We start from the raw sequence: 26,719 nt of genomic DNA on the forward strand, positions 1-26,719 counted from the left end.
CCTCCTGCAAGGTTGAGAGGCCTGACTCACACCACCGTTGCTGGAAAGAGCATGTTTCGATTCCAGGATTTTCTTGGAATGCTCAGGTATTGCTTTTTCTTGTTTTTATTGGGGATTTGCCTGAGTTTTATTGGATATGTATATATTGGCGTCTATTGTAGTCCTGGCTGTCCTCAAACCCACTAGGTGGCTAAGGCTGGTCCTCCTGCTTCCACCTCTCAAGGGCTGGGATCACAGCTAGCACTTGCTGCTAGACACTTACTTGTCTGGTGGTTATCTTTTCATAGTATTTACTCCGTTCCTACAGCCATCCATCCACTTCAGATTTTCATCTTGACCTCTTCTGGTGTACTCCCGAGATTTTAGTTTAAGGTTAATCTGTTATTTTGTTTGTTTTTGAGACAGGTTTTTCTATGTTGCCCTGGGACTTGACATATAGACCAGGCTGGTCTCAAACTCAGAAATATGCCTGCCTCTGCCTCCCAAATTACGGGAGTAAAAGCATACACCAGCAATCTCTTACCTTTGGAGTGTTATAATTTGCATAACTATTTACTGAGTCTTAATATTTCCTTCTTAATGGCCCTTTCCTTTTGTTCTCTTCTTCCCTCTCCTCTTCCCCTCATCAAGTGCCCCATTTCTCCTCTTCCCCCACTGCTCCTCCTCCTCCTCTTTGCCCTTGTTACTTTATCTTTCAACTTAGCACTGGTTTTCTAGTTTATCCTCAAGTAATTATGTTTGAGTTCTAATATTTTGTTTCTGGCTAAAAATCCTTTTCCTTCAGATGTTTGAAGGCAGTTTACTATCTTCTAGTTGCTTACTGTATCCAGTATTGTTTGTCAGACACCAATCTGATTAGTTATTTATTGATTGATTAATGACCAGTTTTATTGTCATGAAAACGTTTAGGTTTGTGTGTATGTATGTATATATGTATGTGCGTGCGTTTGTACTTGGAGTCCTAACATTACACCAACATGTGTGCATCTACCTGGGTCATTTGTGTGTTATTCCACTACCTTAACCCTTTCTACTGGAGAATTGTACCTTTCATGATATAAAGGCCTTTTTTTTTTTTTTTTTCCGAGGCAGGGTTTTTCTGTAGTTTTGGTGCCTGTCCTGGAACTAGCTCTTGTAGACCAGGCTGGCCTCGAACTCACAGTGATTAGCCTGCCTCTGCCTCCCGAGTGCTGGGATTAAAGGCATGCACCACTACTGCCTGGCCTAAACAAGGGTCTTTTCATTCTAAGGACCAGGCTTCCACACACTGCTCAGCTTTGAAGAAGGGAATTTAGGGCTTTCTCAGCTTTCTGGCTGACAGATTCTAGCATGGCTCTGTGGAGGTTTGAATAGGTATGGCTCCCATAGACTCATGTGTTTAAATGTTTGGCCCATACGGAGTGGCACTGGAAGAAATGTGTCATTGTGGGGGCGGGCATTGAGGTCTCATGCTCAAGCCAAGCCAGTGTGGAATACAGTTCACTTCCTGTTGCCTGAGTATCAAGATGTAGAACTCTCAGCTCCTCTCCAGCACCATGTCTGCCTGCATGCTGCCTTGCCATGATGATAATGGACTGAACCTCTAAACTGTAAGCCAGCTCCAATGAAATGTTTTCCTTTATAAGAGTTGCCAAGGTCATGGTGTCTCTTCATGGCAATAGAAACCCTAACTAAGACAGAAGTTGGTTCCAGGGACTGGAATGTTACTGTGATAGGATGAACCATGTTTTTGTTTGGAGTAATATGGACTTTGGGACTGTGGTTTAGAAAATGTGGTATTTGAATGCTTTAAGTGTTACTCAATGGGTTATCCTAGTGGGATCATGGAAGACAGTGGTGCTGAGGGTGATTTGAACCACGAGAGCCTGGATCAAAAGGTTCCAGAGGAGAAGAATGTTAGTATGTGGTCTAGAGCCTTGTCTTAGTATATTTTGGTGAAGAAAGTGGCTGGTCTTTGCCCTTGTCCAAAAAGTCTGCATGGATCTGAAGTGAAGAATTTTGGTTTAATTTTATTGGCAGAGGAAATCTCAAAACAGCCTAGTATTGATGCTATCATATGGTTATTAGTGGTCACTCTTAAGATTTATAGGGCTGGAAAGATGGCTCAGCAATTAAGAACTCTGAGTACTCTTCCAGAGAACCCAGGTTCAATTCCCAGCACCCACATGGCAGTTCACAACTGTAACTCCAGTTCCAGAGGTTCTGACGCCCTTACACAGACATATATGCAGTCAAAACACATAAATAAAAGATAAATAAACTTATAATGAAAAGGAGCAAGCTGAGCAAGTAAATACAAAATGTACAGATTTTGGAGAAAAGAAGCACCAGGAAGTAGAATGGAGCTAAATCTTGTATTCAAGGAGATAAACAGATTAAGAAATAGAATAAAGAGAGTAGTAACCTCAGGGCAAGACCCCACCCAGCTAAGCTTGTAATTTGTGATTAGGGATTAAAGAACAGTATAGTTCCAAGTGTGGTGATGCATGCCTTTAATCCAGCACTCGGGAGACAGAGGCATGTGGACCTCTATATTCCAAGCCAACCTAGTCTACAGAGTGAGTTCCCAGATAGCCAGGTTTAGGCAGTGGAGGTAACCATTGACAACAGAAAGCCAGTGAAGATGTGACTGAATGAGGGTGTGGAATATTTCTTTACACTGTGTGAATATATGCCACTGTGATTGGTTTAATAAGGAATCTGACTGGCCTATAACTAGGCAGAATAAGGTTAGGAGGAGAGTCAGACCAAGAGGCGGAGAGAAGGAGATGAACGTGCTGTACTGAGAAAAGGTACCAAGCCACGTGGCAGAGCGTAGATAAGAAATATGGGTTAATTTGAAATGTAATAGTTAGCTAGTAAAAAGCCTGAGCTATTGACCCAGCATTCATAATTAATAAGATGTCTCTGTGTGGTTATTTGGGAACTGGCTGGTGGGACAGAAAACTCCACCTCATGAGAGGGCCATGTTCCAGCCCTAGCAGGCAACAGAACTTGGCAGCTTTGGCCATGTGGCTCTGGCTTTAGAATCAAGAAGATGCCAGAGACATGGGATACCTGCCGAGAAAAGCTGCCAACAGGGAGTGGAACCAGCCCAAGAGAAGCATGTAGCAGTCAACAAAGCTGAACGGAGTTTATCCTGCTGATGGCCTCCCAAACCGCCAAGAGCTGGGTGAACACCATTGTACTCAGTAGGGTTGTGAACAAGTCTTCCTGGGAACACACTGGCTTCTTTGTGACCCTAGAAAGGAAATCATCACAATCCACCTGTGGTCTCAGGCTGTTCAATACCATATGTACAAAGGTTAGGGCCTGGCAGGAAACCAAAGGTCATGATTGGGAAATTGTCGAGACCGAGGCAGAAAATTTACTACCCAAAAGAAACCACTATGTATGTAGGATCATCTGGCTCGTTGGTCCATCTTGGTCCCCCTAAGAAGGCTAACCCCCAAATCCCAATTTCCCCAGAAATTTCTTTGGTAACCCTGGGGGATAAAGATCTAGGAAGCAGCAGAAGCCAGCTCCTCCGTGTTCAGGATACCAGGAATTTATCAGTTCCTTAACTATTTTTAACATGGTTAAGTCCACTGTCGTCATGGTGGGAAGCATGGTGGCCTGCACTGACATGGTGCTGGAGAAGCAGCTGAGAGTGGAGAAGGAGCTACATCTTGATCCCACAGGCACCAGGAAGTGGTCTGCAATACTGGGTGTGCTTGAGCATATATGAGACCTCAAAGCCCACCTCCACAGTGACACACTTCCTTCAACATACCTACTCCAACAAAGCCACAGCTCCCAATAGTACCTTACCTAAGAGTTGATGGGGGCCAGTTACATTCAAACTACCACATTAAGACTCTCCCTATATAGTTCCCCCTAAGTAGATTCTTGTAACCACACACAGAAGGTTAACTTCAGAAATGGCAGTCCAGTATATTTTCAGGCTCAAGGGTCTTCCTGGCTTGCTTGCACTAACTGCTTAATCAAACGTGCATCTTAGGAATAATTTGCAGTGGAGGAGACTCCGCTTCATGTATGTCATGCCACGGGTGTTCATCTGTAATGGAGAAGAGGGTGGACCCATCTAGATTTAATCTAGATTCCCTTGTTGGTAAGGGCACGCATCATGGCCTACGCAGATGTTGGAACTTTAGCCCCTAATTGTGAAGGATAAAAGCTTAAAGGAACTCAGTGCTCAAGTAGACATAGACCTAGGCCATCTAAAGAATTCTGTTTCTCACCTGGAAGCCCAGGGAGACTCTTTAGCGGAGGTTCTTAAGAATCACAGAGGACTTCTTCATGAAACAAGGTCTTTGTGTGGAACTGGGAGAAACTTGTTGCTTCTGTGTTAACTAGACGGGTAATTAGAGAAAGTTAGCTATGGTCAGAAATAACCTTAAGGGAAGAGAAAAGAGACAATAAGACTGACTACAGATACCAACCTGATTTTCCTGGTCTCTCTGATTAACTATGCTACTTACTGCCATTGCCAGGCATTGTTTTTGCTTCTCACCCTGACTATAGGGCCCCTGCTGCTCAACTGTCTACATAACTTTGTAAAGCAGAGAGTTAGTGCCGAGGGGACAATATAACTGCCCCAAGCTGAGCCCACAATCTGACTTATACCAGTGGGGAATGTAAAAGCACCCAGACCTTAGCACAACTGACACCATGTTAGAGGCACTATTCTGAACTTGAAACCCAGAACGGAGGCCCTAACACCTGACAAAATGGGAGCAAATACTTAATCCATCAAAGACCTAATCCATAGTTCTAGGAAAGTCCCCAAATGTACAAATCTTGCTTTTTGGCTTCTGTAGTGCTTCTTGCTAACTGAAGTGTGACAACCAGCATATGGTTTTGGTGTGTAAATGACAAGAGTTGTATGAAGCCATTACTTATATAGTCGCATTGTTAAATCAAACTCGGGAGTCAGAAATTGGGAACAAAACCTGATAAATCCAGAGAGTGCTGGAGAAAACAATCGGCTGACCCTACTCCCCACATTTCCTGATCAAAAAAAGACCACTGCTGCTTCTTGTGCCCTTCTATCTCAGCCCTCCAAAACCTCTATGGCTAATCCCAGTCAGCCAATCATTGACTCCACCCTCTGATTCAAGTTAAACTTTATTGGTAGTCTTGGGGTGTCAGTGTGAACAAATATCTCTCAACTTCAAGGCTTAGTACTACATGGTTTAGGCAAGTTTCCCAGACAGCTGCTGGCCAGCAATAAAGACTTTCTTTCGACTTTGTTTATTTGTTTGTTTTTTCAAGACAGGGTCATCTCACTACGCAGCTCTAGCTGACCTGGCTGGCCTTGAACTTACAGAGATCTGCCCACCTCTGTATTACACTGCTCTCAGAGTGTCTGTGTGATGGCCTCTGGTGGGATTTCCTCGCAACATGAAGAGAATGGACATTATATAAAGAATTGTTAGCCCCTGGGCTAGCGAAGCCATGGGTTCTGGGCCAGCACCACATAAACTGGCCCCGGGGAGACTGAGGCAGCAGGATCAGAAGTTCATGACAGGCAAGCTGTACATCTTGGCTGCCGCCCAGAGGAGGATGAAACAGGAGAATCATATACCATTTATAAGCAGCCACACGGCAGGAAAGGACTGTGGAGGGGACAGATAGCTTCAGAATAAATAAGTATAAAAGCCCAAAGTACTAGAGAAAGCATACTTAGTTACTGGTCAGATTCCAAAAGAAACAGAAAAGAAGAAAAAGGGAAAGTTACAAATGTCTGAGTCAGGCTCCATAGCTCACTGTACCAGGGTTGAGTTTTCTGGGAAGGAAAAATACGTTTTCTCATTAAAGACATAATTAATCCCCCTGCCCCCCAGTGTCTCTATCATGGCTAAAGGTGAAGCAGTCTTCCTGAGGGATGGTCTCTTAGAGTGGTGGTTGTCCTACCTAACTGGATTAGCAAGCAGGGTAGCTTGGAATGTTAGGTATATATACCCAGGCTAGAGAGATAGTGTTCCCTAATGGACCTCCACAAAACCTGGATCAAGGCTACTGTAACCTTCTTCTCTCTGAAGAGGTGACACTACAGCTGCAGGAGGTGAGCTGAAATTGGGAAATAGAGGCAGCCCAGCTTTACCGTGGCAATCTAGAGATCCAGTTCTAAAGCGGTTACTAGAAGGATGAGGTGTGGCGAGGTGAGGCCTGACTCAAGTACAGCTTCTGGACAAGGGTAATTTACAGATAGAAAATCAGAGCACCAAGGACATTCCTGCTCCTGCTGACGTCCAGGTCCCTGCCCCTCAGCTGCCTAATCCATTTATAATTCCTCTTCTCATCAAAGTGGAGCACACAGCTCTGAACAGCCATTGGAATCTGTGGGCAGAGTGTGGATGTGCTGGGAATGAGTATATAATGATCCGGATATTTCACCTTGCATCAGAGGCACAGATTCAGCAATAGCTGGTTTGACAGGGGTTTTAATTCCAGTGATTTCTCAAGCTCATCCTCAGATATTTGTTCAGATTTTCATATTTTTTAAAAAGATTTATTTTTTTTATTTTGCATACAGTGTTCTGTCTGCATGTATGCCTGCAGGCCAGACGAGGGCACCAGATCTCATTATAGATGGTTGTGAGCCACCATGTGGTTGCTGGGAATTGAACTCAGGACCTCTGGAAGAGCAATCAGTGCTCTTAAGCCATGAGCCATCTTTCCAGTCCCCAGGTTTTCATCTTAGTGCCCTTCATTCTTAGAAAAAATAAAACTTGCTCATAATCACAGTAGGTGCTGCCCAAAGGTGATGATGGGGCGAGGAAAGTGTGATTGGAGTGAGGGATTTCTGCCTTTGGGGAGATAGGACTTAATGTCTAGGAAGAAGTCAGGAGCAAGTTTCTCTTCAAGTTGAAGGGTAGACTAGCTCTGTGCATTCCCTTGGAAAATTAGCAGGCCAACTGGACATGTTGTTAAACTTCCTTTTAAATATTTATGTTGGTGCCCAAAGACAAATGCAGCTCTCAGCCTTGGTGAGAGAAGGCTGAGTGGGCAGGTCAAAGTGGGGTCCCGTGACTGGTTAGAGTACTGGGAGGAAGTGAGTGCTGAGTGCCTGGTCGCAACAGCAGTCTGAGGACCACCGACTCTAGGCCCAGCGAACTCTGGGGAAGGAGGTAGGGCTGTGAGCATAGAGGGTGGAGGAAGTGCAGTGGGTGGTGTTTCGTGGCTGTGACGTGGGAGGCTGCACTCAGAACACACTGCAGTTATGACCGCCTGCATGGAGAGAGAGGGAGGGAGATAGAGAGCGGAGAGAGAGACAGAGAGAGAGAGACAGAGAGAGAGCAAACCCACTGGCCTATGTAGTAGTTCACAACCATCTGTAACTTCAGTTTCAGGGGATCTGATGCCCTCTTCTGACCTCCTAGGACACCAGCACACATGTAGTGAACATACATACACACAGGCAAAACACACCTAAATCTGGAAGAAAACATTTCACAAGGAAGGAGAATGAGGGGGAGGGGAGGGGGAAGAGAAGGGGTTTGGTGGGGTGGAGGGGATGGGAGGGTGATCTGTGAGAATGTAACCATGGTACATTGTGTGCAAGAATGAGGTTGTCAAAATTTTCAAAATTAAATTAAAAAATTGCGAAGCTATTTATGTCAACAGAACATGGAGTTGCAAGGATACTAAACTATTATTTTTCCAGAAATGTTGAAGTGTTTTTAAATTCTTGTGTCAAATTGAAAAGCAAGCCTGTGTGTTTTCTCTGTTCACAGGTCTGTGTTTAGACAAGTGTCCAAATGCATAAGACTGTTTGCGCTTGCAAGCCTCACTCAGGGCTGGCCATGACTTCACTGTCATTTGGAATATTGTTGTGGTTTGGAACACTGAATTGCTAAGATGATTTTCACTTTGAAGACACATGTTCAACTCATTTAAATAAGTGGTTAAAGTTACTAAAATGCCAAGCCTGTAAGCCACTTTCTGTCACCAAGCATAAATTTTGGTTTTGATACCAGATGACTTAGTAATATACATGGGACCTCAACTCAGAAGCAGCCCTTTCCAGAAGGTTCTGGCCTAGCAATGTTTAGTCTCTTGGCCCCTATTCTAGACACAGTCTTGATGGTGGTTTGCATGTTCGCCATTTTTAACTCCTATGTGTAAGCGTTATTGATATTCTATACAACGATACTTCAGTAAGGGTGAGATTCGGGCAGCGATTGCACTGCCCTCTGTGATTTTTCTAAGTCCCCCTCTTTTAACTACCATCACCAGGGCACCGTCAGTGACTGTACCAGACACGTTGATAACAAAGACAATCACAACCGCACAAGTGTGTATTCTTACTGCTTGACGTGACTCTTTGGGAGCCGTTTCTCTAGCGGCGTTATATTCACCAGCAACACCACCAGTAAAGACGACAAACGGAGCCATTATTTGTAGTATCCATGCCGCCCCCGTCACACAAGATTTAAAATTGAAAATTAGTTCTGTTCTCCACACTTCTTTGGGTAGATTTTCCAGGTTCTCTAATTTGTTTGACTATTGTCCAGTGAGAGAAACTCATTTTTGGAAACATTCTCCTTTCCTCCCCAGGGCATATTGTATCTGTCTACCCTTCTCTCCATATATTGCTTAATAAATTCACTATCAGTAAATGGCACTTTTGGCCGTCAAATATGCTCCTAGCTTTTTACAGCGTGTTACAAAAAAAAACTATCAAAGTTTTAACTTTAAAAAAAAAATGGGAGAGAGGGCTGAGCAGTGGCTCAGAGGTTAAGGGCACTTGCTGCTCTTCCTGAGGCCCAACCCCAGTATCCAGGTCAGGAGAGGAGGCTCACAACTCCAACCCCAGCGGACCTGGTCTCCCTGTATGTGTGGCAATGCTGTCACACACAGACACCGATACATACATATCTTCACAAAACAAACACATCATTTTGTTGCAAAGACAGGCTGTTTCTCAGCTCTGCTGGTTTGTCCTTGTAACAATCCTTGGTCTGCTTGAGATCTGGTAATTTAAGGCCTTCTCAATCAGTCTTCGACAGTTTCACAGATTCCTACAGATTAAACAGAGAAATTTATCATTTGCCTTGACAAAACCAATCTGTCTGCATTCATGACTTTTCTTTTGGGGTTCTATTTCCCTTGGAGATGTTGCAGAAACTGTACTAGGATTAAAATACAACAAAAGAGCCGGGCGGTGGTGGTGCACGAATTTAATCTCAGCACTTGGGAGGCAGAGGCAGGTGGATCTCTGAGTTCGAGGCTAATCTGGTCCACAGAGGGAGTTCCAGGACAGGCTCCAAAGCCACACAGAGAAACCCTGTCTTGAAAATACAAAACAAAATTTAACAAACAATACACACACACATGTATAAAACAATAGAAAAGGGACTATATTTACTTATGAAAATTAATTTCTAGGGAATAGAAAACAAGGTTGGGACTCCACATCTCAGTTGCTGGAGTTGGAGAGATGGCTCAGAGGTTAAGAGTACTGGCTGCTCTTCCGGAGGTCCTGAGTTCAATTCCCAGCAACCACATGGTGGCTCACATCTCAGTTGCTGGCGCAACAAATCAGAGGCTGACTGCAAGCCCAGTGGGTGAGGCCCAGCTGAGGTGTGGCAGGGCCCTTAACAATCAACTACGACTACTGCCATGTCTTCTGAACAACGTCAACTGCCTGTCGTTCCCAATGGAGCTTTAAAACATTGCTGGGAACTGTGCTGCTCTTGCCAAGTCACCCAGAGCCAGTGTGACATCTGATGGGGATAACACAGTGGAAGCTGCTCACAAGGGGAGACTGAGACCATCCCTGTGGGTAAACGGCAGGAGTGCATGTGTGTTTAGTGTGCCTGACGTCACCTGCAGACCGATGCTAGAGAACTGCACAGAAAAGCTACCTCCCCACCATAAAAACAAAAACTCCTCACACTATAAGTAAGTTTATGATGACAGCTGCCCCGTCCCCTCCCCCAGTCATATTCGAAGCTCTGTACTTATGCTCTTTCAGGATTGGACCCCTACCCAACTCTAGGCGGTCATCACATATGGATGTACGGAAGCAATGAAGAAACGAAGGAACCAATCACTCAACGGGTGGTCATGTGGTGGTGAATCTTGTCAACTTGAGTACATCTGGATCAACTAAAACCCAAGTAGCGGGGCACACCTGTGAGGGATTTTTCTCAACGGAATCATTAGGGGTGGGAAAACTAACCCAATATATATAGTACCATGCTGTGGACATAGTTGCCCCTGAGGATGTGCGTGTGTGTGTGTGTGTGTGTGTGTGTGTAAAACACTGCACAGCAGCGGGACTGTAACAAGGAGATCCATACTCTGTCCCTGCACAGTCGCCAGTCTGAAAAGGAAGCAGGCATATAGGTTCAAGCTAATGACGGCTTGGCTGGGCCCACGACGAGAACGTGACCCAGTGTGAAGGCTCAGGGATGTTCACCCCAACTCATGGGACGTGGAGATGTTGCTAGGTTTGGAGCAAAGTCACATGATCTGAACAAATTGCTGGAGAAGCTTTGCCAGGCCCCTTTGGAGAACACACCCAGACTTAGATGCTGGACCTGGTGCTGGGTGTGGAGATTAACTTGCCCTGGTGCTCAGCCATGGGGTGGGGGCTGAGGGGATGGGGAGTTACCCCAAAGAGCTCCAAGGTTAACTAACTCCCGAGCCCAGCGGCCCGCCGAGAACATTCCTTGTGGAGAGGAGTTAACAGCTGCATATTTCTGAAGCTTCTTCTGAAAGTGAACTCTCCAGGCCCCTGAAATGAAAACCATCTCCACTCCTAAGTGTCTGGCAACCAGGCCTGCATCACACCCGCGTCCCCTCCTCATTCCCTCGGCTACTGTAGTCTCTGGCAAGTGTGGCGTATTTGGGATTTTCCTCCAGTATCAAATGAGGATAAAACGGGAGAGGTGCCTACAGAGAATCAGCCTCGTATGCGCAGGGACAGAAATAACTGTTCTTATGTCAACAAGAAAGCTTTGTCTGTGTGTACGTTCCCTCCTCCCGGGGAACATTTTGTTCTTGCTGCTGGTTAAGAGGTGGCAACGTTCACATAGAAATCAGCAGGAAGTATTTAAGCGAGATAAAAAAAAAAAAGGGGGGGGGCGGTTACTACTTGGTCAAATGATTGAGTACAGGATTAGGTTCTCAGGGGCATTAAGGAATTTAACTCCTGAATCTTCTTATTGAATAACTCAAGGGTGGTGCGGATTCACCTTGACAGATTTATTTTTATTAATATTATTTTTTAAATTTTCAGGCTTGTGTTTTGAGATTCAGAGAAAGTGGGAGTGCCTAGTGATTGGGAGATTGAGGCAGTTTCGTGGCGCTGAAGGGCCTCAAGGTTGGGTCCAGGTGGAAGAGACTGGTCTGGCAGAGGGACAAGCAGGGCAGAGCAGATAGGCTGTTCTGTGGATGGGAGCAGGCTGTGCCAGGGCAGGGTGCGGAGAGCTGCAAAGGCTTAGCTAGGGAATTTGGAGTTTACGGACAACCAGAGTGGACGTGGACCTGAGTTTCTGCACTTCAGTGGCCCCGCACTTTTAGAAGCAAAAGGCTGCTTAGTCCTGTACTTTGACATGGCTCAAAATCTAGGAACTTCACAAGGGTGGTGCTTGCTAACAGACAGACTGCGGCCTTGTGTCCTGAAGCTTCCATTTATGGAAGTCCCAGGTAGATGAAGCAGGAACTCTAGATCAACAAAGTCACCTGAAAAGTCTTCTGACCTTGTTGAGGCACTCACTGTCTCTGGGGCCCAGGAAGGGTCGCTGTCCTGGGTGGGTTTGTGAGGTATCAGAGTGGAACGAACCTCAGCTGAGGAGATGCCTCAGTGAGATCCAGCTGTAAGACATTTTCTCAACTAGTGAGCAACAGGGGGAGAGCCCAGCCCATAGGGGTGAAGCTCTACCTGGGTTAGTGTAAGAAGGTGGGCTGAGCAAACAAACCATGGGAAGTGAGCCTGGAAGCAGCTCCCCTCCATGGTCTCTGCCTCAGCTCCTGCCTCCAGGTTCCTGTCCTGTTTGAGTTCCTGTCCTGACTTCCTTCAACATGAACAGCAGTGTGGAAATGTAAGCTGAATAAGCCACCTACACCGTCTCCTCCCCAACTTGCTTTTTGGACATGGTGTTTCGTTACAGCAAGAGAAACCCTAAGACAGCTGCCTCTAGGAACCCGTGGCCAGTGAGAGCCAGCCCTAAAGCAAGTACAGGCCCAAGAACGGTGAGTCTGGGCTGCATCTGATACCTTTACTGTCTCCATCTCTCCCCCACGCCCTAGAGTGTTCACAGGAGGAAAGCCACGGAGGAGAGAAGCAGGTTATCGTGCCCTGGTGTGGTATTTAACTAGCACCTGGCTAATTCTCCATCACCAGCTGCCTGCCCTCCCAGCTCTGTAATCTTTACTCATTCCCTGGTCTCAGTGCGGCCATCTCCAGCTACCAATGTGATATCCTGACACAGAGCAGAGAGAAGAAACCAGTACAAGCCAGCAATTATCCCCAAGGCAAGGATGGGATAGAGGTGGAAGAATTTTCTACAGTAAAGATTGAGCTGCTGAATAATGCCTTGCCCTGACTGTGTTCTGTTTACCTAAAGAGCCCCGAGGTTTCTGGTAGAAATGCAGACTTGCTGGGGAGGGGCTTGTGGGGGTCCTGCCTCCCCCCTGTGATTTACAAATAAGATTGCTGGGGGCAGAGGGGCAGGCAAAGCTCAGGAGACCCTCACCCATTCTTGAGGAACTACCTTCTCTCTCTCTCTCTCTCTCTCTCTCTCTCTCTCTCTCTCTCTCCCCCTCCCTCCCTCCCTCCCTCCCTCCGTCTCTCTCTCTCCCTCCCTCCCTCCCTCCCCAGGAAAGAGAGAGAGAGGCCCAGCAGGAGGTGGTGTCGGAGGGTCATGGAGTGCGACCAAAATCCATGATGCATGAAAATGTCACAATGAAATCCATTATTGTGTACAGCTAATAAAAACTTTAAAAGTAAACTTGCATTGGGGCAAGGTTGGGCCCGCAGCACTCAGGAGGCGGATCTTTGTGAGCTCCAAGCCAGCCTGGTCTATACTGTGAAACTCTTGTTTTAAAAAAGAAAAAAGTAAACTTGCATTTACTTTGGTTATATCCCACGGACGGCATCCACCCAATGAATGGGGAGCACCGGTGATTTGTACCCTCAAAACTGTAAAATACCTAAAACTAATAATTATAATCCCACAGGACGAAAATTCAGGAAGTAAACAAGAAATCCCTGCCCGCTCCACCCACTAGTTTCAGAAGCAGGATGCAGGGCTCTTTTTAAGTAGCTAGGGTTAGTTTTAGAGAGTATTCTGGGTGTTCTCAATCAGGTGGCCTCCAAAATGAAAGCAGCTATCTCACAAATTGAAAACAAAGGAACTTTCGAAGCCAGAACAGAAGACCACCGTTGTGGGTGGACGGGCGAAGGGAAAGAGGCGTCTTCTGGGCACACTAGGTTTGCAGTCGGAGCTTCAAGCCTCTCTAGGATCATCTGACTGTTGGTTGCTGGGATCCCACGCTCTCCCGATCGTTGAACTTTGTCTTGTAAGGCAAGCAGAGCCTTACGCGACGAAGTTTCTATTTCCGGTCCCCCGCACCGGCCTCAGAAGCTTTAGAGGACCCGTGGCCTTCCCAAGTGCCCGGGGACCGGGACCGGATCTAGGAGGGACGTTTAAAAGGGACCCAAGGTCCGCAGAAAGAACTGTGCGGCTGAGCATCCGCCTCTGTGCTGGGCTCCGACCCATTGAGAAAGGCCTGCGAAGGAAGGCGTCCACCCGGCACACCGGGTTTCCGCGGTCCCAAAGAGGATCTGCCACAGCCCAGCCTTCCTGCCCCGCGTGGCTGCAGCAGTGTGTGTGTGGGGGGGTGGCTGTCTGCCACAGCTACTGCTTGCAGGTTCTGGTCCCACGGAGACCAGCAGAATCAGGGCAGAATCAATGGCTCCGATGCGCCATAAAAGACGGGGAATGGAGCAGAGCAGGATCACTGTAGCAAAGTTAACGCATGCGCAAATCAGATTCACATGCAGGGGCGGTGTCTACAGACCGTGGGAGGAGCAGAGCAAAGAGACTCAATTTGCCTGAGCTCTGCGCCGTATTTGTCGTCTCCCACATGGTCTAGCGGTTAGGATTCCTGGTTTTCACCCAGGCGGCCCGGGTTCGACTCCCGGTGTGGGAACGCCAATAATATTTTAGAACAAGGACTGACCTGACCCAAGAAGAGAGTTTTTAGACTAACTGCATTTATATCCCTTCCTATGAGCGGTCACAGCAGCAGAAGGAGGTTGAAGGGATACTGAGAATGACAAGGGCCAGAGTGATGGCAGTAAAGGGAGAGACCAGTAGCATCCGGTCAGGCAGATGGACCCACTAAAGACATCTGTGCTCTTACTTTGAAAGAAAACATACAACTTCAGTGCATAATACCCTCCGAGGCTGCTTAAGCTTTCCTCCGAGGAGAGCAAGACTCCCGGACTTGCGACTCAAAAATGCGTCTCATTCCGCTGACGTTCAGAGGGGAAAGGGAAGAAAAACAGGTTTTCAGAAATATTCAGCGGCGAGGCGATACCAGCAACAGTAAAAGCACACTGTCTTCTCTGATATATTTAACACGATCTGTTTGAAACGGAATGAATGAATGTGAGTGCGAATGAATGACAAAGACCTTCCAGCATTAATGTTTGACTAGAATCAGAAATCGCAGTATTTTGATGCGGCCTGCGCTCAGATGCCTCACACCCCTCCGCCTCAGCTCTTCACCCCTTTACCTGTCCTGACGTATGCAGCTAGGAAAACCCACAAGGGTTTGCGGCTCCGTTTCTCTCCAAAGGGGTTGAATTCTTTGTAACTCCCAGTTTGTTCCCAAACAACCAACAACACTGACAAATGTCCATGAAAACACGTTCCCTCCCCGTGGCTGTGAAATCCACTCCATCCAAAGTTCCTTCAGATCTTAAGGGAAACAAACGCCATCCTTCGTGAGGACCAAAGGCAGAACATACGCCTATTAAAATTCGTGCCGGTGGGGTGGCTTATGCCCGCCACTCCAGAATCTGGGAGGCTAAGGCTAAAAGACTGCCGCCTTTTCTCAGTCACACAGGGCTATGGTAGTGAGACCTTGTATCAAGACACAACACAACAAAATCTCTAATAGGGTTTTAGAGAAGAAAATGATCGATTAGTCCGTTCAGATTTGAACTAGATAGAGCAGAGCTGATTAGAAAATGCAGCTCCTGGTACCGGAGGGTGATGGCACATGCCTTTAATCCCAGCACTTAGGAGGCAGAGACAGGTGGATCTCGGATTTCTGAGTTTGAAGCCAGCCTTGTCTACAAGAGCTAGTTCCAGGACAGGCTCCAAAGCTACAGAGAAACCCTGTCTCGGGGATGGGGGGGGGAGGGGTAGATTCTAACAATAGCAGGTGATAACTTTGAGCACCTAATGTGAATAATGTGATCTAGGATAATTTTGCACACTTAATGTTATTACTAGATAGCGTTATTTCTCTCAGGGCCCACATAGGAGATTTGGTAGCCCATTCATAGTACAGTGTTTGATACTACAGTGTTTAACTGTGTTCTGTGGAAGCCAGAGGGAAACGCTGGGTATGGTGGTAGTTTTTCAGCTTGGTCTGTCTGGCTTTTGTGGGTCTGGGGACTGAACTCAGATTTTTGCTGCTAGGAAGGCAAGCACATAACCTTAACCCCAATAAATGAACTTTTTATTTATTTATTTACCTATTTATTTATTGTTTTTCGAGGCAGGGTTTCTCAGTAGCTATGGAGCCAGTTCTGGAACTCGCTCTGTAGACCAGGATGGCCTCAAACTCACAAAGATCTGCCTGCCTCTGCCTCCCGAGTGTTGGGACTAAAGGCATGTGCCACCACCAGCGCTCGGCAATAAATTAACTTTGAAATGTTTTCAGAGTTTTGGATAAACGAGCATGCCTGGCACTGGTAAGACACCAGTCTATTCCGTGGACGACATGATGCTCATTGTGCTGAGTGAGTGGGAGGAAGTGCTTACTCTGGATTCAGTGGTAAAGAATTTTTCTGTCAGGGAATGAGGAGGACAATCAAGTAGACAGGACAGTCCATTCTGTGCAGAGTAGTCAATAATTTCTCCAGCCATTCCTGCCAGTGGGCAATGGGCTCATACCAAAGTGCCAGGGCTGGAGGTTATGGATGGGCTTTTGAAACATCAAAGCTTACCCCCAATGATATAGTTTGTCCAACAAGGCCACACCTCCTAATCCTTCTAATCCTTTCAAAACTTGTACTCCCTGGTAACTAAGCATACAAATATATGAGCCTATGGGGGTGATGTTCTTATTCAACCTTGATAGGCATCTCCTGGTGTCATCATATCTTGTAATTAAGGTGAATGGGAAGCTACAATGATCCAATCTAGGGAAGATGTTCAATGGCTCAGACCCTTCCAGAACGAGGGTGTGTGTCGTAACTCCAACCAAGACCTGCTGAAATGTTTGCTAAGGGTGGAGTGACTATGGAGTGAGTAGTAATATATCACACACACACACATATATTCATATATATATATATATACATATGTATAGGTACATACATACAATTAAGCTATTATTATATACATATCATTAAAAGCTATATTAATAATATAGCCATATATAATATGGCTGTTAAGCAAATAACCAAGTTTTCTTTCCTTTCATATGCAATATAATATCAAGAAATTTAATGCTAACACTTAAATGTTGTTAACTCTATATGATAATATTTAAATTAATTAAATAGGTTTTGGGTTTGAATAAAATTATCCCCCACAGGCTCATGTATTTGAGCACATGGTCCCCAGTTGGTGGTGCTGTTTGGGGAGGTTCTGAATCTTTAAGAGGCACTGCCTAGCTGGAGGAAGTCTGTCATTGGGGGTGGGCTTTGAGGGTTCACAGCCTCATGCCTCTTCTTATTTGCTTTCTGCTTCCTGTATGTGGACAGAAGTGTGATTGGCTAGCTTCTTATTCCAGCTGCCATGTCCCTGCCATAACAAACTCTAGCCATCTGGAAACTTCAACCAAAATAAAGTCTTCCTAAAGTTGCCATTGGCCATAATATTTTATCACAGCAATAGAAAAGTAACCAGTACAGGATATTTGAAAAGGACTGCCCAGTTTCTATGGCAACTAGTGTGGCTACTGGGATTAAAGGTGCGTGTTGCCTGGTCTGCGAGGCTGACCAGTGGGGCTGTTTTATTCTCAGATCTTCTGGCAGTCTTTATTTTCTAAAATACAATGGAAATGCCACCATACCTCTTCATGTAAACTACGTGTCTTCAATAGGGGGCTATGCCTCTTCCATCCAAGTGTTAACCAGGCCCAGCTCTGCTTGATTTCCAAGCTCAGGTGAGCCCAGTGCCATTCAGGGGACTTTACTTTGATGATGCTCTGTGACTGTAATTGCCACCCAAAGGTCCCACCTCTAATCAAGGGGGTTGCTTTAAGTTAACACATAACAGTGGGTACTGGATTGTATATGAGCCCAAGAGAACATTATCAAAACATGGCAGACTCTAGCCGCCAAATTTGAATTTCTACATGGTTGAATACAATAGAAGATACATCTTAAAGTCATTTGAATTTTTCTTCCAGTCCATGTTCACACTATAACTACATGAACAGGATAATGTTACTTTTGTTTGGATATTTAAATTTTATTTTACTTTTCAAAACAATGTCTTATTAATTGAGAATTTTATACATGCATTCATTATATTTTGATCATTTTTTTGCCCTCTGCTTCTACCCTAAGCCCCTCCCAGATCCACTCCCACGCCCTCACCCCTTCCCTACTTTGGTTCCTCTTTTTTTTTTTAAAAAAAAAAAATTATATCCTACAGAGTCCAATTTGTGGTTTCCATATACTCATTTGGTATGAGGACATCTACTGGAACATGACCAGCCTATGAGGGACCACAAATTTAAAGAAAACTGACCCTCCCTTTCCCAGAAGCCATTGTCAGTAACTCCTCAGCTAGGAGTGAGGATTCATGTTGCCTTCTGCCTTCCATGCCGGAATGTGCACTGGCTCAGTCGTGTGAAGATCTGGTGCAGGCAGTCGCAGACAGGTCCTGAGAGTTTATGAGTGTGTGTCCCTGTCAAGTCCAAGAGACGCTGTTTGCCTCTGGTTCTCCCAGATCGCTGGTTCTTATAATCTTTTTGTTCCCTCTTCTTGAATGTCCCCTGAATCTTGTGGGGGAGGGGCTGCAGTCTAGACAGATGTCCCTTCTGTGGTGGTACGCTCTACAGACACCTTCTGTACTTTATCCAGTTGTGAGTTTCTGCACTGACCGCTGTCCACCACGCAAAGATGCTTCTCTGCTGAGGTCAGAGAGCTGCGCTAATCTATAAGGCTACAGATAAGAATGTGGAGGGTGGCTCAACTCTGTGTTCTTTTGGCAGAATAGTAGTAGCGAGTTCCTTCTGAAGACTGAGTTCCCTAGGCAAGTTTTTTGTTGTTGTTGTTTAATTAATGAACTGAATTGGTGTAGAGCATTTGAGCCAACATAATTCTCAATACATTTGCTTTTGTACACAGTCACACACTCTGAAGGATTTTGTCTTACACCCCTCCATAACTAGACTTCAAACTGCCCCATGTATGCTCCCTCAGAGCTGGAATGGCCCCTCACACAAGAATCCTAATTAATCCCAGCATTCACACTCCACACTGGCACAGGAAAGGGAAGGTGGGTATCAAAATGAACTCCCTCACGTAGGAAATCTGAGTAGGAAAAACACTGAACACTTGGAAAATCACTGGAACAAATAATAAAAAAAAATCAATTTGCAAACACCTACAAGACCACAGGGCACTGGGTAATCACCCCCATTACTTTATGAAAAAACAAGTTATTGGATGAATCTAATTTCCTTTCGTCACAGAGGAACGGGTATGGTGGATGTGGGGGAGCGGGCAAGGTTCCTACCCTGACTTATGAGAACCTAGAATTTTGTGTCTTGTTGTGCCTAAAAAAATGTAGGAAAGACCCCTCTCGTGTGGCAAGCAAGCAGCTCATTGTAAAGCAATTGGGTAACTTAAACTCGATGTGCTCAAAAGTCTCCTTTCTGTCCTCAGTCGCTGCGGTCCATCTCCGGTTGTCCACACCGTCATCTGGATTCTTCTCTTACCTCTCTGCCCCTCAGTTTCCCTATCTCTAAAATGGAGACTCTAGTAGGACCCATGCTATGGGTGTTAAGGATTAAAAGAAACAATGTATATAATGTGTTTGGCTTGATTGAAGATCAGCGAATGCTGGTACCCATCATCATCACCATCATCATACTACCCAGTCACCATGTGGAGTCTCCCCTTGCTGCCACTTTGATGGCACCCACACGCCTATTCTCCTGGCAACCGTGCTTTTATTCTCGGCATGGCTGCAGAAGGTCAACACTGGCTTCCCTGTCTCCATCTCTCCCTTTCCCTCCTTTCCCTGCTCAGGGACCTTCACTTTCCCAAGTGCTTTGAATCTACCTATGTAGCCTAATTTCTACCTCTCCCCTTCCTTGCCCCCATGGTGGAGGGGAAAGAGGAACAGGGATTAAAGTAAGCCAGAGAATTATTACATAGTGGTTATTTAAAGGCACTGGGGAAAAAAAATCTGAATTAAGAATGGATTTTATGGTGTGTGACTATATCACAGTAAAAATAACTTGGAAAAATAAGCAGGAGATACAATTGGGCTGGAAAAGATGTACATTTGTGTATTTTTTATGTTGGGGCAATTTGTTTACTGAGCCAGCATTTGTGATGAATATATCATGTGTTGGTGCTGATCTAAAGTGATTCTGGAGTGGGGAAACTGCACGCATGAAAGTGAGAGAAACCCCCGGGGGCAGTCGTTGTGGGGACACTGTGGGAACAACGTCCAGGATGACATCCCCCAGACCCCAGTGTTCTTGGCATCTGCCGACTGGTCTTCTGCTGGGGTCCGCGCAAGTCACTCTTTGGTGGGAAGATTTTGTTTGTTTTTAAAACAGGGTTTCTCTGTGTAGTCCCGGCTGTCTGGGAACTCACTCTGTAGACCATCTGACTGAGATCTGTCTGGAGATCTACCTGGACCCACCTCCTGAGAGCTGGGATTAAAGGCATGTGCCACCACGCTGGGTTGAGAGGTTGTCACTTGAGCAAAACCCCGTCATTTCATCTTCAGAATTTGGAAATTTGCCATCAAATCTTGCCCATGGACTAATCTAGATCCTGTGGTCACTTCTGACAGCAACTGCAATTTTTCTTTTTGAGGTAGGACTCACTGTGTAGCTCAGGCTGGCCTGAAACTCCCTGTGTAGACCAGGCTGGCCTTAGGCTCACAGAGGTCTGCCTGCCTCTGCCTCCTGAACTCTGGGATTACAAGGGGGCACTTTTGGAGAGGGACATCACACCCAGCACTAACTACAGTTTTAAGAGGATCCCAGAGTCACCTCCCAGTTTGATGATGCTTCAGAATCTACTAGAAGCTGTAATATGGTTGTGGTTTATTGTTGGGAATGGATACATATGTGTGTAGGTGAATGGCCATCACAGCACATGTGTTGGGATCCGAGGACGACTCGCGGGAGTTGGTTCTCTTCTTCCCTATGTAGGTCCCAGGGATTGAACTCAGATCATCGGCTTGGTGGCAAGCATCCTTACCCACTGAGCCATCTCACTGGCCCCTGGATTTCTTCTTGATGGAAATGGGGGAGACAAAGGATTGCTAGTAGACAAGCAAGTGCTCAGGACAGTCGCTCAACCGAAGCCGCAGACACGCTGACTCTGGCGTCTCATCTATTCTCTGAACTTTCTCAGGGGAATCTCTGAGGAGGGGTGAGAAGGGGCTGGAAAGAACAGCAGATTTCCCCCACTACCCTCTGAGGCTGTGTGCTTGGCTGCTTCAGTGACATCCTCTGAGTCTTACAGCAGAGACAGTAAACCCCTGTGGGGCCTTGTGTCCCCGTCAGAGCTGCAGGTCTGTGTGGAGGATCCCTTCCACTAGAGCAGTGGTTCTCAACCTTCGTAACGCTGTGACCCTTTAGTACAGTTCCCTCATGTTGTGCTGACCCCAAAGATAAAATTATTCTCGTAGCATGCTGAATCATAACTGTAGTTTTGCTGCTGTGATGAATCGTAATTGCAAATATGTATTTTCCAATGGTCTTAGGTGATGCCTCAAGAGTCGCGACCCACAGGTTGAGAGACACACAGCACTAGACGCTCAAAAGCAAAGTCAGAGTTGAACCGCGGCTGTAGTGGCAAATGCCTGCTTTTGTCAGAATTTTACAGCACTGGGCAGCAGACCTGGGGATCCTGCCTTGTTCACAGTGGGGTTAGCTGTGTTTGCTGGTCTCCCACACACATCCCATCCAACTGCATCACCCTCTGCCCCGACTCCCCTTGGGCTCAAGCTCAGGGAGTCTACTTGCCAAAGACAAAGAGCCCGTTTTCATGTCTGGCCTCTGGATGCCTCTCCACTCAGTCTGAGGTCCTACTGAGGGGAGGTGGGAGCTTAGAAAGAGGCAGGGGATTGTGCACGCATCAGATGGGTCCACTCAGTCCGAGGCAGGAGTAGCGAACCCGACAGGTATGAGAAGCAGGGGTAATTTTCCATGAATGTCCTGATTGAGGCTAATGGATTCACAGGAGGTATAGAGAGAGCAGCGTGGGGTGGGAGGTGCAGGGAGGGATAATCAGAATTTGGCAACAGCTGGGCGGTGGGGTGTGAAGGGAAGGCATGATTGTTGACCGCCCCAAAATGATAAGCATCCCCCAGAGAGACAGAGAAGTGGGGCAGGGAGGAGGGGATTTGTTCCCTCTGACACTTCGGAGCCGCTGCTGGGCTGTGTAAATGGAGCAAGCGAGAGAACAGGAAATACAGGCCGGCACACCTGTGAAAGCAGATGCCTACAAGATGCCAGACTCTTAGGAAGCTGAGGGGTTTTCTGACTGAACAGCAATGGGATGAGGTGGGTCGCGGGCGGGCAGAGGCGGTGGGCTGGAGCTGTGTGTGCATTGGCAGGTGTGGCAGTTCAGGCTCAGATCTGGCCTGCAGGGGTGGAAGCAACCTCTTGTGTGTGGGGTTCTCTCAGGCTGCAGTGGCAGACACCTTTGAGGGTCAAATGGACACACCGGGTTGGGGTGACCTCCAGTCCCATCACACCCACTATAGATTTGACCTTTATTGTGACGCCATGCTGGGGCAGGAGAGTGTGAGGAAGGTGTGAGGTTTTGTAATGTGTGCAAAAAGAGTCACATGAGCCACCAGGGCCTCTGGGCTGCGTGTTAGTCTTTTAGAAATAGCAATAAAGTCTGAAAATTTTCCAGTTCATTCTGATCTTGCTACGCTATGTGAGGTATGCAGAAAACTATCCAGTGATTGCTTTGTAAGCTGAGCGTTTTGCTGCTGCTAACAGAGTCTCGTGTCTTCATTCTTTGATCTTCATCGAGCATATCATGTGTGCAAGAGCCGTCCCACACTTCTTGTTTTCATCTACTTCTAGAATTCTGCCTCTGCTTCTAGAATTGACATCTTTGATACACCAAGTATCGCGGGTGAAGATACAGATTCGTGAAGAAAGACTATTTTATCTTTTTAGTCGCTATGAGAAAATACTGGACAGATGTGACCTAAGGAAGGTGACGTGCCCCTTGGCTCCTGGCTCAGGGCGTGTTTCATCGCAGTGGGAAAGCACGCATTCCCAGTCGGGAAGAGAGTGAGATGGAGACTCCTGAGCTCCCTGTCGGCCCTGTAGCCTATAGAGCCTACGGAACACTACTGTCTACATGTGGAGTAGGTCTCCCTACCTCCATGACCCAGTCTAGAAAGTCCTCACAGACATGTCTAGAGGTTTGTCTCCTAGGTGATCCTAGAGCCTGCCAAGATGACAGTGCTAACTATAATAAGGGCCTTCCTTTTTCTATGTAGCATCATTTTAATTAAAAATATGTAGAAATGAAAAAAATACTTAAAAATGATAATAGGGCCTGTAACAGAATGAACAAATAGTACTTCTAGATGACAGACTATTTTACAGCCAGGGCTATTTATAATTATCATTTAATTACGTGGGAAAAACCAGGGTGCCAAATTGTATGCATAATTAGAATCAAGATTCATGTTACTTATTAATATATGTATATAAGTAAGCATCACATCCATAAAGGTAGGAAGGAAATACACCCAAATGTCAGCAACGACTATTTCTAGATGGCAGAATCACACGTGAGAAAAAAATTTCCCCCTTACACTCAAGTTAGTTTCCCAACTTTTGGGAAACAAATAGATAATTGTGTTTGTAATCATCGTGTTTCAGTTCAAGGCATCCAGGGCTCAATATTCTTTTCTTTTTCTGTTTTATGATTTTTTTCAGACAAGGTTTTGTCCTTTTTTTATGGTCTTATTTAACTTTTTTATGTGTATTGGTGTGAAGGTGTCAGATCCCCTGCAACTGGATCTTCAGACAGTTGTGAGCTGCCATGTGGGTGCTGGGAATTGAACCCGGGTCCATCTGGAAGAGGAGTCAGTGCTCTTAACCACTGAGCCATCTCTCCAGCCCCGGAGGGTTCAATTTTCAATGGGATATACGAGACACAAATTGTTCACTTGATTTGATGCTGGTGAGAACAATCAAGTCGGGCTTGGGAAGTGCTCCCAGTTGCCATTCCTCTGGAAAGTGAGTTCATCAGAGACACCAGAGGACTGGAAAGAAGTCAGCCCCAGGAGCCGTGGTAGAAACACACACCAGCGTGGTATTGCTGGTTGTTTTGTTTTGCTTTGCTTTACTCCTTTGCCTCTTACTCTTTGGGGGGCCCACCACCCAGCTCCCAAATAAACCACACACAGAGACTTATTATTACTTATAAATAAATGCCCAGCCTTAGCTTGGCTTATTTCTGTCCAGCTTCTCTTAAATCATCCCTCCTCCCTTTGCCTCTGGGATTTTACCTTTCTCTATTTCTCCATACCTTTTCTTTCCTTCTTACTCCATATCTGACTGTGTAGTTGGGTGTCTGGCCCCTTCTTTTCTCACTCACTCCTTGATCTTTTCTTGCTTCCGGAACCCTCTTCTCCTTCTATTTGTTCTCTCCGCCTGCCAGCCCCACCTATCCCTTTTTCTGCCTCACTATTGGCCATTCAGCTCGTTTTTAGACCAATCAGGTGTTTTTATACAGGCAAAGTAACACAGCTTCACAGAGTTAAACAAATGCAACATAAAAGAATGCAGCACGTCTTCGCATCTTTAAAGCAAATGTTCCACAGCATAAACAAACGTAACACGTCTTAAACTAATATTTCACAACACTCCTACCCTTTCCGAGAGTTCAGCTGCCCAGGTCTAGGAGACAGAGCCATGAAGATGGGGTGCAGCCTACATGCATGACCCCTCCCAGGGCTTTCCAGTGAATAAAAAAGGCCCCCTCTATAGTATTTAGATTAAGGAAGCCACCACTAGCGGGAGGAAAAGGGGTGAACTCAGTGCTTCATTTGTAGCCATTTAGGTTTTTACCCATTTTCTGGATCTGACTTTTATATACATATTTATTTGAATTTTTAAAAAGTTCCAGTACTTAGTTTAATATCACAGCTCAAGAAAGACAAAGAGATGCCAATAGGAGGAGGGGTGAATGGAAAGGTACAGACACTGTTGTGCCTACTGGAAACAAGCCGGTTATATGTATTGGCTTTCTCAGTTCATTATTTTATTACTTTATGTGTATGGGTGTTCTTCCCGCATGCATATCTGTGGACCATGTGCCTGCCTGGTGCCTGCAGAAGCCAAAAGAGGGCAGTGGATACCGTGTAACTGGAGCTATAGATGGTCTGAGCCCCCATTCGGGAGATAGGAATCGAGCGCAGGCCCTTTGGAAGAGCAGCCAGTGCTCTGAACCCGTGCACCACCACTCCAGCCCCTGCACTGACTTAGTTAACCATCTTCACAGGGATTATCAAGGTGGCACAGTGTTGCTACAGGGTTTCTCTTTCTCCTCTTTATCTTGTGCCTCCTCCTCTTCTCTTCTTCCTCCTTTTCATCTCCTCTTTCTCCTCCCTCCTCATCTTCTTCTTCTCTCCCCTGCAACACCAGAAACAGGCATGGAGCCAGTCTTGACAGCGTACACCTTTGATCCCAGGGAATCTCTGTGAGTTCAAGGTCATCTTGGTCTACAGAGTGAGTTCCAGGACAGCCACATCTATGTAGAGAGACCTTTTTTTGGGGTGGGGTGAAAAGACGAAGGAGGAGGAAGAGGGTGGAGAGGAGGGGAGGGGAGGGGAGAGGAGAATAGAGGAGAGGAGAGGGAAATAAGGCTTGGAAGAAAGTGCACAATTTCTCCCAAGGTCACAAACATGGGCACGTTCGTTCAAAATTCTGTGTAAAAAATGAAGCTGCTCCAAGGTTGTATATCAACTCCTTTCTTCAATTGATTTCTCTATATAAATAGTACCTGCCTATAATTACAGGTAATGATAATGGTGACACAAAGAAAGGTGATGTAGACTTCATAATTTCCCCAAGAAACTCACAACACTTGGGCCCTGCTAATGTCTGCACAGGTTCCAAGTTGAAATACTCAGTCTAACCTAACCAGTTTTATTGTAAAATCCCAGTCAAGTGCCCTGCTGAGATGTGGGTCTGACTTCTCAGTGTGGAGGGGCTCTCTGGGTTAGATGTCAGTGCCAAGGATGGTTAGGGCGCTCCGTGTTCTTAAAATGGTTACAGGGAAAGAACTTCACAGAATTGCTAGGAAATACAGCCAGCTCTCCACAGACAGGGAATTTTCCATAGTTCCCTTGCCAGAAAGGGAGGGTGAGCTCAGCTTACAAGTCCGAGTGAGAAGGACTTGCAAGGACTGAAAACCGAGCCCAGAGCCCTGTGCGGGCCACCGCTTACAATGAGAACCAGCTTTTGTGCTGCTAGGAGCCCAGTGGAAGTAGCCAAGAGTCTCGGACTAGATCTGATTGCTTTTTTAAAACCTCACCAATTCGGGACTCTTGCCAGAGAAGTTGTATTTAGTTGGAGTGCCCAGGGTGAGAGGATTGGGACAATCACAACGATCCGAGTGCCATACCTTCTGCTGAGTGTCTGGTCCTAGGGCATAATTTGCTTGAGCCAGTAGCTCATGGCTCAGACAAAAGCTGGAGAACAAATCAAAGATAGAGACGTGCAAAAGCACCCTGTGTTGGGTGTATACTTGATCCAAGCCATTTAATCCAAAACAAACAAACAAAAACAAACAACAACAAAAAAATGGTTGGTCATACAACTCTCGTTGGATCCTCCTGGGATTCAGAGGCCTGGGTCTACATCTGGGTGTTGAGTACTAAACAAAGAAGGTCAACTGTTTCTTCCTTCATAGCCAAGAGAGCCGTGGAGTGCTGGTCTCTCTTCCAGACCCTTTGCAGCCTCTTTGCTCTCCACCTTCTTTTGGAAGTGAGTGAATGTGGGCTTTTCCATCATGCATTCAGGGGCATTGATGAATTGTGGTCAGTGTGTTGGATACAAGCTGTGGTCTGTAGGCTCCCTCTGAGGCAGACAGCATAGGGGTACCTTAACAACCAAAGCTTGGATTAAGCTATACACACACCCCTTTTCTAACAACACACTCAGAAACCCAGGACCCTCACCTTCATGTACTAAGTGTACATTCCCCTCTCTGTACAAGTTTCTCTACCTAGAAACTTGTTGGCAACCTGGGATCCCTGCACCAGGCTCCTTAATACCT

General features: G+C 46.1%; 1 non-coding gene across 1 annotated transcript; it reads left to right on the forward strand.

The window, feature by feature from the left end:
- The first annotated feature begins 14,097 nt into the window (after positions 1-14,097).
- Trnae-uuc lies at positions 14,098-14,169 on the forward strand. The gene has a single exon. It is a non-coding gene; the product is annotated as a tRNA-Glu (tRNA).
- The last annotated feature ends 12,550 nt before the right edge of the window (positions 14,170-26,719 follow it).

This window comes from Microtus oregoni, unplaced genomic scaffold, assembly GCF_018167655.1.
Source record: "Microtus oregoni isolate MIOR12 unplaced genomic scaffold, Mior012 000001F_ref0000356, whole genome shotgun sequence".
Taxonomy (NCBI): Eukaryota; Metazoa; Chordata; class Mammalia; order Rodentia; family Cricetidae; genus Microtus; species Microtus oregoni.